This window comes from Doryrhamphus excisus, unplaced genomic scaffold (genome assembly GCF_030265055.1).
Source record: "Doryrhamphus excisus isolate RoL2022-K1 unplaced genomic scaffold, RoL_Dexc_1.0 HiC_scaffold_25, whole genome shotgun sequence".
Lineage (NCBI taxonomy): Eukaryota > Metazoa > Chordata > Actinopteri > Syngnathiformes > Syngnathidae > Doryrhamphus > Doryrhamphus excisus.
Genome location: NW_026652243.1, coordinates 1,828,005 through 1,846,874, shown reverse-complemented (window position 1 = coordinate 1,846,874; position 18,870 = coordinate 1,828,005). Strand labels below are relative to the sequence as shown.

The 18,870-nt window shown below is 47.9% G+C and overlaps 3 non-coding genes across 3 annotated transcripts; all 3 read left to right on the top strand.

Moving 5' to 3' along the window:
* Nucleotides 1-6,934: 6,934 nt before the first annotated feature.
* On the top strand, nucleotides 6,935-7,007 carry trnav-aac (transfer RNA valine (anticodon AAC)). The gene has a single exon. It is a non-coding gene; the product is annotated as a tRNA-Val (tRNA).
* A 3,262-nt stretch (nucleotides 7,008-10,269) lies between these two features.
* trnaq-cug (transfer RNA glutamine (anticodon CUG)) lies at nucleotides 10,270-10,341 on the top strand. Its single transcript has one exon. It is a non-coding gene; the product is annotated as a tRNA-Gln (tRNA).
* A 6,160-nt stretch (nucleotides 10,342-16,501) lies between these two features.
* On the top strand, nucleotides 16,502-16,574 carry trnav-aac (transfer RNA valine (anticodon AAC)). Its single transcript has one exon. It is a non-coding gene; the product is annotated as a tRNA-Val (tRNA).
* Nucleotides 16,575-18,870: the final 2,296 nt, after the last annotated feature.

The following is an 18,870-nucleotide window of genomic DNA, read 5'->3' as shown; positions in this document are numbered from 1 at the left end:
TGCCACTTTGACACTCTATATGCATTAAATTAACGCTCAGTTTGGACTCTTAGGAAAAACAATCAGACTGCAGTTCCGGAACAACAAACAAAAAACAGACTGTGTACATATATTTATACTGTATACTGTATATTTTGTATTTTCATTTTTTAATAGATGTGTCTGCACCTACTTCACCAAAACAAATCCCCAGTCGAGGTCAGCAGGCCCCGTCTCCACTGTAAACAGTGTGGACTGGGCAATGCTTCCCTTTTCGGAGGGTCCGGACGGTTTGCCAGAACCCCTTCGAGGCCGACCAAAAGTCGTGCTCCATGGCCTCACCGAATTCCTCCCACACCCGAGTTTTTGCCTCGACAACCGCCGAAGCCGCGAACCGTTTGGCCTGACAGTACCTGTCAGCTGCTTCCGGAGTCCCACAAGCCATCAATGCTCGATAGGACTCCTTCTTCAGCTTGATGGCGGCCCTGACCTCTGGTGTCCACCATCGGGTTCGGGGCCTGCCGCCACGACTGGCACCGACCGCCTTGCGGCCGCAGCTCCGGTCAGCCGCCTCAGCAATGGAGGCACGGAATATGGCCCATTCGGACTCAATATCCCGGTCCTCCCCCGGGATGCAGGCGAAGCTCTGCCAGAGGTGAGCGTTGAAGACTCGACGAACGGGAGACTCTGCCAGACGTTCCCAGCACACCGTCACTACTCGTTTGGGTCTACCAGGTCTGTCCAGCATCCTCCCCCGCCATCTAATCCAACTCATCACCAGGTGGTGATCAGTTGACAGCTCAGCCCCTCTCTTCACCCGCCTGTCCAGAACATGCGGACGCAGGTCTGATGACACCACTGCAAAGTCGATCATAGACCTGCAGCCAAGGGTGTCCTGGTGCCAAGTGCACTTATGGACATCCCAGAATTTCTAGGCGCAGCCAAGGTGTTGAGGGAATCTGTTTCAGGGGCCTTAGAATCTCATCTCTGCTATTTGCAGATGATGTGGTTCTTATGGCCTCTACGGGCTGTGACCTTCAGCGCTTATGGTTTGCATCTGAGTGCGAAGCGTCTGGGATGAGACTCAGTACCTCCAAATCAGAGGCCGTGGTTCTCAGTCGTAAAAGGGTGGAGTGCTCCCTCCGGGTTGGGAATGAGGTCCTACCCCAGGTGGAGGAGTTTAGGTATCTTAGGTATGATCACGAGTGAGGGAAAGTGGGAGCGTGAGGTCGACAGACGGATCGGCGCAGCCTCGGCAGTAATGCGGTCGCTGTAACGGACCGTCGTGGTTAAAAAAGCTTTCAATTTACCGGTCGATCTATGTTCCCACCCTCACCTATGGTCATGAGCTTTGGGTCATGACCGAAAGAATGACATCTCGGATACAGGCGGCTGAAATGAGTTTCCTCCGTAGGGTAGCTGGACTCACCCTAAGAGATAGGGTGAGGAGCTCAGTCATCCGGGAGGGCTCAGAGTAGAGCCGCTTCTCCTTCACATCGAGAGGAGTCAGTTGAGGTGGCTCGGGCATCTAGTCCGGATGCCTCCCGGACGCCTCCCTGGTGAGGTGTTCCGGGCATACCCAGCCGGGAAAAGGCCCCCTAGGACACGCTGGAGGGATTATGTCTCACAGCTGGCCTGGGAACACCTTGGTGTCCTCCCGGTGGAGATGGAGGAGGTGGCCGGGGACCGGGAAATCTGGGCTTCCCTACTAAGACTGCTGCCCCCCGCGACCTGGACCTGGATAAGCGGAGGAAAATGGATGGATGGATGGACTTGTATACTAAAATGAGATGGAGATAATTGCAATATTTGTCGGAATAGTTCTGGATCAAATGGTGGAAGGAGTATCTGACCAACACTGCTCTGAGACAAAGATGGCATACGCCAAGAAGAAACATGCAAGTTGGAGATGTGGTGATCGTCAAAGAGGAGGAGCTTCCCCGAAACGAATGGAAACTGGCTGGGATTTTTCAAGTCCATAAGAGTGACAATGGACTAGTGAGGACAGTTACGGTGTTTCACGATGCTTCAATGTCCCGCAATGGCGTGTGAATGCACTCAAGAGCAATAAATGCATCGAGAACAGCAGTAAAGGAAGCGTGAACTCTTTACTGGACCAGGTCAGCTAAGTAACAAAGACCATACATCTGCAAGCTCTTCAAAGGACACGTAAAGAGTACAGCCATAGCAGAGGATGGTTTCGATCCATCGACCTCTGGGTTATGGGCCCAGCATGCTACCGCTGCGCCACTCTGCTGCTGACATCTGTACAAGTACCCAGCTTTGTGCAGCTCCTTTTGAGTGTCCTCTGTCAGTGAACCTCACAAGGTCACAGTTTTTTTTTCCTGATCAGGGCACCGTTTTAGGTTGGGTGGATGAGTGATCGAAAGCGCCAGATTAAGGTTCCTTATGCTCAGGAGGCACTGGTTGAAATCCCACAGCTGGCATTTTCCTGGTCAGCTCCATTATCCACGACTGGAATGATTTGGCAGCAAAAGACTGTTGGATTGTACAAGACACCTGAACACCTTGAGAAGAAGATTAAGAGAGGTTTTGTTCTAATGAGAAGGGTTTGTTTGTTGACATTGTGACATACAAAAGAGGTACTCCCCGTCGGGGAATCGAACCCCGGTCTGCCGCGAGCAGGCCTTTTTCTGCTTAACCTGGCCTTTTTGATCAAATCCACAGCTGACCGAGTTTCTCGGGGAACACAAGTAGCGAGAGGTTCAGTCATCACTGGGAACTTTGGAAGTGTAGTCACCTTAAGTCAGGTCTGCTTTGGTGAACTTCAGAGGCATCATGACCAGTCTGCATCAAAACATTATCTGAAATCCTGTTGCAGGTTTCTGGCATTGATTCTTAATTCAGTTGCCATCCCTGATCGATGGTAATGGTAATGGTAATCATGGTAAATGGTAATGGCAGGCGAGTCTCTTTACTTGTCTGACGTCTGTGTCGCATCCTGATTGGCTGGCAGCAAATTTTAACAAACTGCAAAGTGGCGCTGAATGACAAAACATCACAACACACACACGGGATGCCAGGGGAGGCCGAGTACTAACAGAGCTGAGCGAGAGGGCATAAGAAAAAAAATTGTGACCTTGTGGTGGTTACCCGACAGCACCAAGGATATGGTGCGCGTCTGATGCGTAATGCATGACAAGCTCAACAGCAGGAATGTTGAAAGAACTGACCAGCCCGCTATCAATGAAGTTCTCGTCCGCCCCAGAGTCAATTAATGCTGTGGTAGGAGAAGCTTCCCCCGCCCAGGATATCGTACCTTCTACCTGAAGTCGGCCCACCAAAGCGGATGACGCAGCCGGTGTGGTTGGAACGGGCAGTGCCAGCAGCTGGGGAATATCCCTGGTGGAGGAAGAGCGTTGGCGTGCTGGGCGAACTGGACAGCGGGAAATTGTGTGTAGGACTCCCACAGTACAGGCACAGCCACAGGCGTGGACGGTGACTCCTCTCCGCGAAAGGCAACTGGCTCCCAGTTGCATGGGGACAACACTCCCGACGTCATCAGACGGCGCTCCACTGCTGGAGCAGGGAGGGAGGAGTGGTGCCGGAAGAGCCCCAGGAGGAGGGATTTGGAGCCGACGTGTGGGTCGGAGAGGCTCCGCCCTCTGCTGTGTGCTGCGCTCCCGCAGCCGGTTGTCGAGTCGATTGGATAGCGACAGAGAGCGGCTGGAATGACAAGGCGCTGCGGAGCGCATATCGGGCGAGTGTTAGAATAAAATGTAGATACAGGTATTATTTTGTTAGTTATCACCCTTATATCCATTTGCTTAGACAATAGAAAGTGTTTGAATGTGCTGAAGAAGGAATGTTCCCCTCACCCTAATCAGAGACCCTCAGCGACCCCCAGGTCCTGGAGGAGCTTGGATGCACCAACAGCGACTCTGCAGATGCTCATGTTAATCCTGCAAGAATGTGTTAAGATAAGAACTCATAAAACATTAAAAGTAATTGCTCTCACATACACACATACATAGACAAACAAATACAGCTCGTGCAACTGCCTTCTCCACCCCCCCCCCCCCCCCCCCCCCTTAGAGTTGCACGACCATGTAGTAGGGACCCCCGAAAGAGAATAAAAAGAGGGGAGTGTGAACTGCATATTCAGAGTGGAGCGGCATGTCACTGGGTATGTGGTTTCACTCTCCTCGCTGCGAGCAACTTTGAATATTGTTGTCTTTCTCTTCTGTATTTCTGTATTTCAGTGTTTTTACAAGTGTCACGGGAGTTTGAACCTGAAACTTACTCTACAAATCAGTGGTAACCGTGGATCAGGATGAGGTCCCCAAACGACGCCAATGTCTGTGACAGCTGATGTTAAGGATCAGCTGATCAGAAGATACTTGGTTTGTGTGCGGGGCCACAAGTCTTTCCAGTTCCAGTTAAAAGCCAGGCTCCTCATGTAGTTTCCATAAAGTACCAAGGGATTGTCCTGTTGCCCTCGTATTTTGAGGGCAAAAAGGAGGCGTTTGCAAGTGGACCTCAGACCTGGTCACCTGAACAGGGACTTGAATCCCGGACACTCAGATCAAACGTTTCATGTTCAGGTGACCGGCTCAACCTTTGTCTTGTCTGACCACAAACTTTTTTTGTCCAGAAGATATTTGGATTGTCCATGCGGGTAGTTTAAGACCTCAGTCCATCTTGGGGGTGGACATTTCGGGACTGGGGCCTCTTCATCTCTGCAAGCCCTCGGTGGAATTGTTGGGGTCACCTTGATGCGCTACTTGAGAACAATAAATCACGTACTGGGTTTCTTCACTATTCCATGATAAGAGACCAATCTAGAGAACGCGGCCAGGATTAGGTTTGGTGTATTTGTCTGACGCTGAGGGATAGATCCTGGACTCATTTCCGATCCCACATCTCTTTTACAAAATACAAAGGATTCCTTGGAGAATGCAGGTATCAACTCTGCTACTTCTCGCATGCTAAGCAAGCACTTTACCATTTGAGGTAATTCCCCTGGTTTGGGGTATTTGTCAGATGCTAAGGGGTAGATCCAATCCCAACATCTCTTCTACAAAAGGCAAAGAGCTCCTTGGAGACTGCGGGCATTGATCCCACAACAAGACAAGGTGCTAGAGGGGAGAATGCAGTTAGGACTGGGTTTAGGTTAGGACTGGGTTTAGGGTGATACCGATGGCTGTGTTTGGCCTAGATATCAGGATTGAGGCCCGGATTAGTATTCGCTACTTGGGAACATTTCATCAAAAAAACAAATGAGTTCATGGAAAATGCGGCCATTGACCCCGCTACCTCTCACATGCTAAGCGAGCGCTCTACCATTTGAGCTAATTCCCCTGCTGATGCAGCGTTGGCAGAGACGGTCCAGTCTCAGAACTGTTTTGGTTCCTTTGCTGGAGTACGTCAAAGCGACACAGTCTCTACCTATCAGAGTGCAGCCATGATGCAGTCCCTGGTGGTCTAGTGGCTGGGACTTGGTGCTCTCACCGCCGCAGCCGTTGTTCGATTCCCGGTCAGGGAACTGACATTTGGTTAGGTTTTGAGTGGAGATAGGATTTGTCTTAGTCCTCGGTCGAACGGTTCGGGTCATCTTTCAGCGCTATCTGTGAACTGCTGTCACTGCACATAAAAACAATTCCAAGTCCGCCAATCGAATCCCGGTGTACCTCCTGATGGTCTTTACGTCTTTCATAAATGGGGTGTTAAAATGTGAATTTTCAAAAAGAACAAAGACAATCCATCTGCAACCTGGTCAACGGACACGTAAACAGTGCAGGTACCCTCCTTTGTGTGGCTCCATTAAGTGTCCTCCGTTGTCAGCGAACCTCACAAGGTCACAGTTTTTTCCTGATCAGGGCACCGTTTTGGGTTGTGTGGATGAGTGGTCTAAAGAACCAGATTAAGGCTCCTTTCGCTCAGGAGCCACTGGTTGAAATCCCACAGCTGTCATTTTCCTGGTCAGGTCCATTATCCACGACTGGAATGATTTGGTAGCAAAGGACTGTCAGATTGTACAACACAGCTGAGCACTTGGAGAAGAAGATGAATAGAGGTCTTGTTCTCCCGGACTGGTTGTTGCAACCGCAACCCTGCTCAAGGTTCAACGTGATATACAAAACAGGAACTCCCCGTCTGGGAATCAAACCGCGCAATCTTCCATGTGACAGGCGGAGATACTGGCCACTATACTAACAAGGACTGCTGCTGAGTTGATGTAGTGTCGATTGGCCAAAGCGGGATTCAGAACAGGCTTGTGGCCCATGACCGTTTTTATGGTAGCTGGAGACTTCAACCAGTGAAATCCTTCCCATTTTCTGTAGCTCTTATCCTCATCAACGGACTGTATTCTCCACCCGTTACCAGCATGGGGACATTCCAACCCAAGATGAGAACACACTGGACCAGGTACACAGCAACATACGTGGCACAGACACAGCTTCACCCTGCCCCCACTTTTACCCACGACTGAAAAAGCAGAACACCACCTAAGAAGCTGAAATACTCATTTTGGAGAACGTAAGACTGAAGTTCTAAAGGTCCCTGGTTCAAGCCCGGTTTTCAGAACAATCCCTATTTATTTTGTGACTTGGCAAATAGTTTGAAAATGCTTATTGGCTGGCTGAAAGGACCTTAACTTCATTCTTCAAAAGGCCAGACATCCAGCCATCCAGACAAGGTTAGAGGAGGTTACAAGCCTATTTACAAACCATTGACTCCAAGGGCACAAGTTGAGTCCACGGAGATATCAAAGTGACCCCGAGGGTGGCTAAGGTGTTCAAGCCGCGATTGTGATGTCTTGTTTTGTTGAAGAAAAGCCCATTATTTCTGGAACAATTTTCCCTACAAAGGAGACATCTTTGTCCATTTGGACAATTGTCAATCTGCCCCCACTTTGGACACATTGTCATGTTTCATTGTTTGGCAACTACTTTGTGACTTCACCAGTCCCCTTAAAAGCCCCTACTTTCGGGTTTCCATAGTGTAGTGGTTATCACGTTTGCCTAACACGCAAAAGGTCCCCAGTTCGAAACTGGCTGGAGACATGGCCTTTCAAGTCCTTCTTTTACAAAAAAAGTCAAGGTGACAAATAGGAACAATGACATGTGCTTGATTTCTGAAGGGACTTGAACACTCAGATTTAAAGTCTGATGCCCTACGAAGTGAGCCCCCAGGCCTTTGGTCAAAAGACTTGTTTTTATGTATTTGGAATGAAATGTTTTCAGCATGTTGAACAATTTTCAACAGGAAAGATATCTTTCAGATGTATCAATAAAACTGCTAAATCGCCCAACATGGGGCTCGAACCCACGACCATGAGATTAAGAGTCTCAAGCTCTACCCACTGAGCTAATCAGGCCTTTTGCTGCTCTCGATAACATTTTTTGTTCTGTTTTTATTGACGTGGCCATCCTGATGTTTGATCAATTCCACAGCTGACCTATTTTCTCAGGTAACAGAAGGATGGCCGAGCGGTCGAAGGCGCTGCATTCAGGTTGCAGTCTCTAATGAGGCGTGGGTTCAAATCCCACTTCAGTGCGGGGCTGCAAGTCTTTCCAGTTCCAGTTAAAAGCCAGGCTCCTCATGAATTTTCCAAGTACCAATGTGTTGTCCTGTTGTCCTTGTATTTTGAGGGCAAAAGGAGGCGTTTGCAAGTGGACCTCAGACCTGGTCACCTGAACAGGGACTTGAATCCCGGACACTCAGATCAAAAGTTTCATGTTCGGGACCAAATGGTCCTTCGAGCCGAATATCTTCCCAGTGACCTGCAAGATTCAGAGGGAGGCAGGGATGTTCTGTGCCTGTTCTGAACCAACAAAGGTTGACTTCTTGATGGGTCATCGAGGTCCAAAAGGTTTACTTAACTAGTTTCAGCCCCACATTGGGCGGTGCAGCACTTTTGGTGATACATCGTCAAGATTTCTTTCCTGTGGAAAATTGTGCAACATGCGGAAAACATTTCATTGATGAAGTGGAATCGATGCCTGCATTCTCCAAATGGTATATTGTGTCTTTTTCCTGCTAAAAAAGCATTCTCCATCTCCAACATCGTACCTGATACTTTGATTAATTGCATTCTAATGATGTTTCCGAAAAACACAGGTGGTGTCAAAACTACTGCATTGGTATAGTCCCATGAGGATGGGATTCAAACCCATGCACGCAGAACACAATGGATTAGCAGTCCAGCACCTTAACCTCTCGGTCACCTCATCTCCTGCAGGACCTTAGTTGACATGGTCTTGTTGACTGAAAATGAGTCCCAACATCTGAGTTAGTGTTTGGTAATGCAGAAACTGTGGTAGCCTAATTAGAACCCAACCTTAAACTCCAGGTTATTTTGTTGAATGGCTAGTGGCGCAGTGGATGACAAGTTGTCTACGGGTTAGACAGCTGTAATCATATCATGGTTCGTACTCATTGTTGTGTCCGCACCAACCCTGGGTCATGGCAGGTGTGTGTTGCTTTTGTTATTGTCTTGTCTAAAAAGTACTTTTCTCTCAACCCAATTGTAGTCTTGGCGAAACAGTGACAATCCAGAAGCTAACCTTAAATGACAGGTCCTTTTGTTGTACGAATAGTGGGGCAAAGGATAACTCATCTCAGAAGATTCAAGTTTCAACTCCTGGCTAGCTAGCAAATCTTTTCAATTAACCAGACTCTAAAATTCAATTTTTGCTCGCAGACGAATTAGAAGCAACTGGGAGCAGCAATCAGCACCTTCGAGTCAGAGTTTTTGGTTCTTGCCCGGAACTCTGCTCATGAGGTGCTCGGGTGTGTTGTACAATCTGACAGTCCTTTGCTGCCAAATCATTCCAGTCGTGGATAATGGACCTGACCAGGAAAATGCCAGCTGTGGGATTTCAACCAGTGCCCGCTGAGCAAAAGGAGCCTTCATCTGGTGCTTTAGACCACTCATCCACACAACCTAAAACGGTGCCCTGATCAGGAAAAAACTGTGACCTTGTGAGGTTCGCTGACAATGGAGGACACTGAAAAGGAGCCGCACAAAGCAGGGTACCTGCACTGTTTACGTGTCCGTTGACCAGGTTGCAGATGGATTGTCTTTGTTCCTTTTGACAATCCACATTTTAACACCCCATTATTGAAAGACGTAACGACCATCAGGAGGAGTGAGGTTTATTGTGAGGACCTTTAGAACTCCAGTCCAATGCTCTCCCAAGTGGGCTATTTTAGCTGCGATGGGGGGTTCTGCTTTTTCAGTCGGGGCCTAAAGTGGGGGAAGAGTGAAGCTGTGTCTGTGCCATGTACTGCCGTCTTTGCCGACATGGCCTCGGTACTGTGGGCGACGAGTTCGCCTCCAGGTGGGAGGTTGACGATCTGGCGACTCTATCTCCAGTCAAAACCTAGCCAAATGTCAATTTCCTGACCGGGAATCGAACCCAGGCCGCAGCAGTGAACGCGCCGAATCCTAGCCACTAGACCAGGCCCCAAGCCCGATAGCTAGGCCAAATACAGCCATAGGTATCACCTTGTCTTGTCTTACTGTGGGATCAATGCCCACAGTCTTTTAGGAGTTCTTTGCCTTTTGTAAAAGCGATGTTACGATCGGAAATGAGTCCAGGATCGATCCACGTGGTAGACCCGCGTCCGATTCCCGGCCAATGCAACAGGGCTGTTTTCATACCTTTCATCGTGAAAAAAAGTGCCAAGACCGTTTTCAGGACCAACTGATGACCTCTGAATTCGATCAGAAACGTCACACCTCTCGACCTGAGACTCTCCACCTGAGACTCTCCACCACAAGACTTGATTATCTAATCCAAATTCTGTCAATAGTGGCATTCTCAGCCACAACCTCAACGTCGAACGCTTGGTCGTACTCACTAGCCTCAAAACAGCAAGACCTTTGATAGCTCAGTTGGAAGAGTGGCGTACTGAAGTGGTTCAAGCTGGCATCCTTAGGTAGCTGGTTCAAGTCCGGCTCGAAGGACAAGCCCTTTGCTCATGTTATGTCTGTTATGTTCTGTCTCCAGGAAAGAATGGCAATACCGTCTTGTCTGAAGGACCTCTGCTTCCCTGTCGATGGAGTTGGACTTGAGTCTTTGTCACGCAGTCTGAAATTGGCAAACTGAGAAATTCTGATTGAGTGATCAATGCAGTTTGTCTATTTGAATACATTTCATCTCAACTCCTGTTGGAAAAGGACAGCCATTTCCGTGAGAGCACAAGACCCCTGGATTGTACCCAAAAATACTTTGTGCTCATCAAAGAGGAAAGTTGGTGTCCTGGTTTGCAAAGCCTCCATTGTTACGCCAGAAGGTGCCAGTCACATCTAAAACAAAGGGTTCCATGGTGTAATGGTTAGCACTCTGGACTCTGAATCCAGTGATCCAAGTTCAAGTCTTGGTGGAACCTACTTGCCTTGCAGCAATCGAGTGTTTGGACTGTGTCTTCCTTTAACAGTAAGAGTATGATGACTTATTGACTTACTCTACAAATCAGTGGTAACCGTGGATAATAATAATAATAATAATAATACATTTTATTTAAAAGCGCCTTTCAGGACACCCAAGGTCGCTGTACAGGAGATAAAAACACCAATATAAAATACAAGATAAAAGACAACAAACAATAAATAAGAGCATACAATAAATCGGGAGAAGGGGGACCATGTGAAGCTGTTAAAGGGAATAGGCAAGTTTAAACAGATGGGTTTTGAGTTTAGATTTGAAAATGGGAAGGGTGGCAGAGTTACGGAGGTCTGGTGGCAATGAGTTCCAGAGTTGGGGAGCAGAGCGGCTGAAAGCTCTGCTCCCCATACTGCTAAGGCGTGCAGAGGGAACAGTGGATGGCTTAAGAATGTGGATGAGGTCAGAGAGGTAAGGGGGGGCAAGGTTATGGATGGACTTGTAGGTGTACAGAAGGATTTTGTAGTTAATTCTTTGTGTCACGGGGAGCCAGTGGAGTTGCTGCAGGATGGGGGTGATGTGGTGGAATGAGGGGGTCCTGGTGATGATCCAGGCAGCAGAGTTCTGAACCAGTTGAAGTTTATGGAGGGATTTGTGAGGGAGGCCGAAGAGGAGAGCGTTACAATAGTCAATGTGGGAAGTGACAAGGCTATGGACGAGGATGGCGGTGGTGTGGGGGGTGAGGGAGGGGAGTAGACGATTAATGGAGCGCAGATGAAAGTAAGCTGACCTGGTGACATTATTGATGTGGGATTGGAAAGATAGAGTGCTGTCGAGGATGACACCCAGACTCTTGACCTGCGGGGAGGGGGAGACTAAGGAGCTGTCGATGGAGAGAGAGAAGGAGTCAACTTTAGATAGGGTGGATTTGGTGCCAATGAGTAAGAATTCAGTTTTATTGCTGTTAAGTTTCAGAAAGTTGGAGGTGAACCATGATTTTATTTCAGAGAGACAGGAGGTGAGGGAGGGGGGTGGGAGTGTAGAGTTGGGTTTGGAAGAGAGGTAGAGCTGGGTGTCATCCGCGAAGCAGTGAAAATGAATGTTGGTGGTGACTGGGGAGGGGTCGGAGGAGAAAGATTTAAGCTGAATAAACTGAGTGCGGTCTGTGAGATAAGAATGGAACCAGTGGAGGGGGGTGTGGGAGATGCCAATTTCGGAGAGTCTACTGAGGAGGATGGGGTGTGAGATGGTGTCAAAGGCCGCACTCAGGTCAAGGAGGATGAGAATAGAAAGTGAACTGGTGTCAGCTGCAGTGAGGAGATCATTGGTGATTTTGATGAGTGCAGTTTCAGTGCTGTGACGGGGACGGAAGCCGGACTGGAAGGGTTCATACAGATTGTTAAGGGTGAGATGTGCGTGAAGTTGGGAGGAGACTATTTTTTCAAGAATTTTGGAAATGAAAGGTAAGTTGGAGATAGGGCGGAGGTTATTGAAGTTGTTGGGATCTGAACCAGTTTTTTTCAGGATTGGGGTGACGGCAGCGTTTTTGAAAGCTGGGGGGACAGTACCGGTAGACACCGGTAGTACCGGTGGATAATGGCAGAGATGAGAGGAAGCAGAGAGGAGAGGCAGGATTTGACCAGGATTGTGGGGATGGGGTCCAGCTGGCATGTGGAGGGCTTGGATTTGTGGATGATGTCAGATATTTCAGATGCGGTGGGGAGTTGAAAAGAGGAAAAAGGCTGACTGTAGAGAAAGGGTTCGGATGTGGGGAGAGGAGGCGGTTGTGAACAGAGGTGCTGATGAATGGAGTTAATTTTGTCATTGAAAAATACCATCAGTGAGTTACAGGTGTCAGTTGAGTAAAAGTGGGGGGGGGGGGGGGGTAAAGAGTGGGGAGGCTGGAGGATCTTATTGAGTAATGAAAAAAGTGATTTTGTGTTTCCTTTGTTGGATGTGATGAGTCCAGAGTAATAAGCAGATTTACGGTGTGCAATGGCGTCTTTGTACTGGAGAATGTGGGTATTGTAGATGTTTTTGTGAATTGTGAGTCCAGTTTTTTTGTAGAGCCGTTCCAGTTGTCGTCCTTTAGATTTCAATGTCCGGAGTTCAGGGGTGAACCAAGGTGCAGATGATGAAAAAGAAACAGTCCGAGTTTTCAGTGGGGCAAGAGAGTTCAGGATATTGTTTAGACCAGTGTTGTAAAGAGCTGTGAGATCTTCGGGGTTAGGAAGAAAATCCGGGATTGGGATATAGGAAATTTCGGAGCGGAGAGTGTCAACATTAATGTCCTTTAGGTTCCTGAAGGAGATGAGACGTGGAGGTTTGATTGAGGAGAGGCAGAGTGTAGTGCTGAATGAGAGGAGGAAGTGGTCCGTTATTGGAAGTTCGTCGGCGGTGCAGTTGGAGGGGGTGAGGCCAGAGCAGCAGAGTAGATCCAGTGTGTGTCCTTTGGTATGTGTCGGGAAGTCAATGTATTGGTGGAGTCCAAAACTGTTAGGCATAATAGAAAGTCTCTGGTGAGTGGGAGAGTTTTATTGTCTATATGTATGTTGAAATCTCCCAGCAGTATTAAGTTATGTGACAGAGTGGAGAGTTGTGTAAGGAGGGTGGCAAAGTCAGTTAAAAAGTCAGTGTGGGGCTTAGTGGGACGATAAATGGTGGCGACGACAGTGGGAGAGTGTCCAGGGAGCATAAAAACAGTGCATTCAAATGAACTGAATGCAGAGACCGTCACCGGCAGGACTTTCCACTTCTCGCGGTGAATTACCGCGAGACCTCCGCCGCGACCGTTGCCACGGGGATGACAGATGTAAACAAAGCCAGCCGGTGTGGATTTGTTGAGGGTGGAAAAGTCATTCGGCTGTTGCCATGTTTCTGTTAAACACAAAAAATCGAGCTTACGGTCAGTGAGGAGATCCTGGAGGAGTGGACCCTTGCTCGTGAGAGAGCGGATGTAGAGCAGACCGAAGCGAACAGTGGCATTGTCGTGCTTAGCGGTAGCATTAGCATTAGCCGTCCTAACCGGGCGAGCTAATACACTGCTATCCGCTACCCTGTCGGAGTTTCTGGGAGGACGACGAGTGGTAGACCAGATGGATTTTATTGCTGTGGAGGAGTTGTCGTGATTGAAGTTCCTGCGAGACCCACGATGGGTGTATTTCCAACGAGGGAGGATAGCGATGTCCGGGTGGTGGTAAAGTACCGGCGGTGGCGGTGAGGGCACGGGCAGATGCCAGCGTATCCAGAGGAGCTCAGCAGCTGTGTACCGGATCGGTTCTGCCATTCGGTGGTGGCAGAACGACAGAAAGTCCAGAAAAGAGCAGACCAGGTGACAAGCTTGTTGGCCCACAGCGTGTCTGTGGCCAGGTGCTAACTTCCAGCAGGTAGGCAAGAAGTTGGCAAGGAGGCACATAAAAACACAGGAGCAGTGGCTGGATCGATAATCGAACGCAGGAAAAACACTTCAGCTCACCCAGAGTGCTAACACAGTGGTCATAGTTAGGCCATATTGAGGCAATAAAACCATAAATCACTTAAAAGTTACGGGAGAGTAGCGGCAGCCAGTCGCGCCAGCGTTCACTCAACCGGAACCGGATCAGGATGAGGTCCCCAAACGACGCCAATGTCTGTGACAGCTGATGTCAAGGATCAGCTGATCAGAAGATACTTGGTTTGTGTGCGGGGCCACAAGTCTTTCCAGTTCCAGTTAAAAGCCAGGCTCCTCATATAGTTTCCATAGAGTACCAAGGGATTGTCCTGTTGCCCTCGTATATTGAGGGCAAAAAGGAGGCGTTTGCAAGTGGACCTCAGACCTGGTCACCTGAACAGGGACTTGAATCCCGGACACTCAGATCAAAAGTTTCATGTTCGGGTGACTAGCTCAACCTTTGTCGTGTCTGACCATGAGCTCTTTTTGTCCAGAAGATATTTGGCTTGTCCATGTGGGTAGTTTAAGACCTCAGTCCATCTTGGAGGTGGACATTTCGGGACCAGGGCCACTTCATCTCTGCAAGGCCTCGGTGGAATGGTTGGGGTCACTTTGATGCGCTACTTGAGAACAATAAATCACGTACTGGGTTTCTTCACTATTCCATGATGAGAGACCAATCTAGAGAACGCGGCCAAGATTAGGTTTGGGGTATTTGTCGGACGCTGAGGGATAGATCCTGGACTCATTTCCGATCCCACATCTCTTTTATAAAATACAAAGGAGTCCTTGGAGAATGCGGGTATCGACTCTGCTACTTCTCGCATGCTCAGCAAGCACTTTATTATTTGAGGTAATTCCCCTGGTTTGGGGTATTTGTCGGATGCTAAGAGGTAGATCCAATCCCAACATCTCTTCTACAGAGGGCAAAGAACTCCTTGGAGACTGCGGGCATTGATCCCACAACAAGATAAGACAAGGTGCTAGAGGGGAGAATGCAGTTAGGACTGGGTTTAGGGTGATACCGATGGCTGTGTTTGGCCTAGATATCGGGATTAGGGCCTGGATTAGTATTCGCTACTTGGGAACATTTCATCCAAAAAACAAAGGAGTTTATGGAGAATGCGGGCATTGATCCCGCTACCTCTCACATGCTAAGCGAGCACTCTACCATTTGAGGTAATTCCCCTGCTGATGCAGCGTTGGCAGAGAAGGTCCAGTCTCATAACTATTTTGGTTCCTTTGCTGGAGTACGTCAGAGCGACACAGTCTCTACCTTTCAGAGTGCAGCCATGATGCAGTCCCTGGTTGTCTAGTGGCTGGGACTTGGTGCTCTCACCACCGCGGCTGTTGTTCGATTCCCGGTCAGGGAACTGACATTTGGTTAGGTTTTGAGTGGAGATAGGATTTGTCTTGGTCCTCATGGACAAGCAATTCCAAGTCTGCCAATCGAATCCCAGTCTACCTCCTGATGGTCTTTACGTCTTTCATAAATGGGGTGTTAAAATGTGGATTTTCAAAAGGAACAAAGGCAATCCATCTGCAACCTGGTCAACGGACACGTAAACAGTGCAGGTACCCTGCTTTGTGTGGCTCCATTTCAGTGTCCTCCGTTGTCAGCGAACCTCACAAGGTCACAGTTTTTTCCTGATCAGGGCACCGTTTTGGGTTGTGTGGATGAGTGGTCTAAAGCACCACATTAAGGCTCCTTTCGCTCTGGTCAGGTCCATTATCCACGACTGGAATGATTTGGTAGCAAAGGACTGTCAGATTGTACAACACAGCTGAGCACTTGGAGAAGAAGATGAATAGAGGTCTTGTTCTCCCGGACTGGTTGTTGCAACCGCAACCCTGCTCAAGGTTCAACGTGACATACAAAATAGGAACTCCCCGTCTGGGAATCGAACCGCGCAATCTTCCATGTGACAGGCGGATATACTGGCCACTATACTAACAAGGAATGCTGCTGAGTCGATGTACTGTCGATTGGCCAAAGCGGGATTCAGAACAGGCTTGTGGCCCATGATCGTTTTTATGGTAGCTGGAGACTTCAACCAGTGAAATCCTTCCCATTTTCTGTAGCTCTTATTCTCATCAACGGACTGTATTCCCCACCCGTTACCAGCATGGGGACATTCCAACCCAAGATGAGAACACACTGAACCAGGTACACAGCAACATACGTGGCACAGACACAGCTTCACCCTGCCCCCACATTTACCCACGACTGAAAAAGCAGAACACCACCTCAGAAGCTGAAATACTCACTTAGGAGAACGTTAGACTGAAGTTCTAAAGGTCCATGGTTCAAGCCCGGTTTTCAGAACAATCCCTGTTTATTTTGTGACTTGGCAAATAGTTTGAAAATGCTTATTGGCTGGCTGAAAGGACCTTAACTTCATTCTTCAAAAGGCCAGACATCCAGCCATCCAGACAAGGTTAGAGGAGGTTACAAGCCTATTTACAAACCATTGACTCCAAGGGCACAAGTTGAGTCCATCGAGATATCAAAGTGACCCCGAGGGTGGCTAAGGTGTTTCTTTCAAGCCGCGATTGTGATGTCTTGTTTTGTTGAAGAAAAGCCCATTATTTCTGGAACAATTTTCCCTACAAAGGAGACATCTTTGTCCATTTGGACAATTGTCAATCTGCCCCCACTTTGGACACATCGTCGCGTTTCATTGTTTGGCAACTGCTTTGTGACTTCACCAGCCCCCTTAAAAGCCCCTACCTTCAGTTTTCCGTAGTGTAATGGTTATCACATTTGCCTAACACGCAAAAGGTCCCCAGTTCAAAACTGGGTGGAAAGATGGCCTTTCAATTCCTTCTTTTACAAAAAAAAGTCAAGGTGACAAATAGGAACAAGGACATGTGCTTGATCTCTGAAGGGACTTGAACTCTTGATACTCAGAGTCTGATGCCCGACGAAGTGAGCCCCCAGGCCTTTGGTCAGAAGATTTGTTTTTGTGTATTTGGAATGAAATGTTTTCAGCATGTTGAACAATTTTCAACAGGAAAGATATCTTTCAGATGTATCAATAAAACTGCTGACTCGCCCAATATGAGCTTAAGCGTCTCATGCTCTACCGACTCTGACCTTTTTCTGTTTTAATTGATGTGGCCATCCTGATGTTTGATCAATTCCACAGTTGACCTTGTTTCTAAGGGAACAGAAGGAGCGAGACCTGCACGGTCAGGATGGCCGAGCAGTCGAAGGCGCTGCATTCAGGTTGCAGTCTCTAATGAGGCGTGGGTTCGAAGGCCACAAGCCTTTCCAGTTCCAGTTAAAAGCCAGGCTCCAAATGTAGTTTCCATAAAGTACCAAGGCCTTTTGCCCTTGTATTTTGAGGGCAAAAAGTTTGCGTTTGCAAGTGGACCTCAGACCTGGTCACCTGAACAGTGACTTGAATCGTGGACACTCAGATCAAAAGTTTCCATTTCGGGTCACCGGCTCAACCTTTGTCTTGTCTGACCATCAACTCTTTTTTTTCCGGAAGATATTTGGCTTGTCCATGTGGGTAGTTTAAGACCTCAGTCCATCTTGGAGGTGGACATTTCGGGACTGGGGCTTCTTCATCTCTGCAAGGAGAAGTACAGTAGGCCAGAAGATTTTGTTTTCATTTTGTCTTCATTGAGTTGTCCTCATCTATCAAGGAGGAAACCAACCTCTTTTATCCTCCTACTGTGGTCAAGTCCAGAATGCCAGAAGATTCCTCCTCCCTCATCCTCAACACAAAGAGAAGCGACACAGCCTCTGCCTTTCTGAGTGCAGACCTAAAGCAGTGCCTGGTGGTCTGGTGGCGTGGATTCGGTGCTCTCACCGCCGCGGCCCGGGTTCGATTCCCGGTCAGGAAATTGACATTTGGATAGGTTTTGACTGGAGATAGGATTTGTCTTCGGCCTCGGTGGAATGGTTGGGGTCACCATGAAGAGATACTTGGGAACAATAAATCACAGACTGGTTTTCTTCACTACATGACAAGAGACTGGTCTAGAGAACGCAACCAGGAAGAGGTTTGGGGTATTTGTCTGACGCCAAAGGGAAAGATCTTGGACTCATTTCCGATCTCACACCTCTTTTACAAAATACAATGGATTCCTTGGAGAATGTGGGTATTGATCCTGCTACCTCTCACATGCTAAGCAAGCGCTCTACCATTTGAGCTAATTCCCCTGCTGTTGCATTGTTGGCAGAGAAGGTCCAGTCTCAGAACTATTTTGGTTGCTTTGCTGGAGTACGTCAAAGCGACACAGTCTCTGCCTTTCAGAGTGCAGCCATGATGCAGTCCCTGGTGGTCTAGTGGCTAGGACTTGGTGCTCTCACCGAATCGATACCCGCATTCTCCAAGGAATCCTTTGTATTTTGTAAAAGAGATGTGGTATCGGAAATGAGTCCAGGATCTATCCATCAGTGTCAGACAAATCCCCCAAACCTAATCCAGTATCTTGTCATGTAATAGTGAAGAAACCCAGTTCGTGATTTATTGTTCCCAAGTAGCGCTTCAAGGTGACGCCAACCATTCCACCTAGGCCCAAGACAAATCCTATGTCCAGTAAAAACCTATCCAAATGTCAATTCCCTGACCGGGAATCGAAACCGGGCTGCGGCGGTGAGAGCACTGAATGCTTTTATTATTATTATTGTTATTATTTTCATACATTCAACATACTTTACACATCAATTCTGAATTTCAGTCCCATTTCTTCATTTATATACACCATTGTATTCCCTTTCACAAAAGCATGATAGAATTCCCCCTCCTCCAAGTAATAATACAAAATGGAAATGTCTTTTTTCATTATACTTTTAAAAATTTGCCATACATCCGCATTTCTCTTGTCATAGTGAATCATATTTCTTCGTACTTTAACAGCATATCTTGCATGGCTCAATGTATAGTTTAACAGATTTGCATAACATTCTCCCACCCTTTTATTTACACCAAATAACCACAGTTCTTTCCAGTCCATGTCCCTTACAAATCTACCCCCCCAACAACTCATTATGAGCTTTCTCATTTTGTCAAAATATGTTATTAACCCTTCACATTCTATGAACTCATGCATAAATGTTTCTACCTTCTTTTCACATACTTCACATTCTTT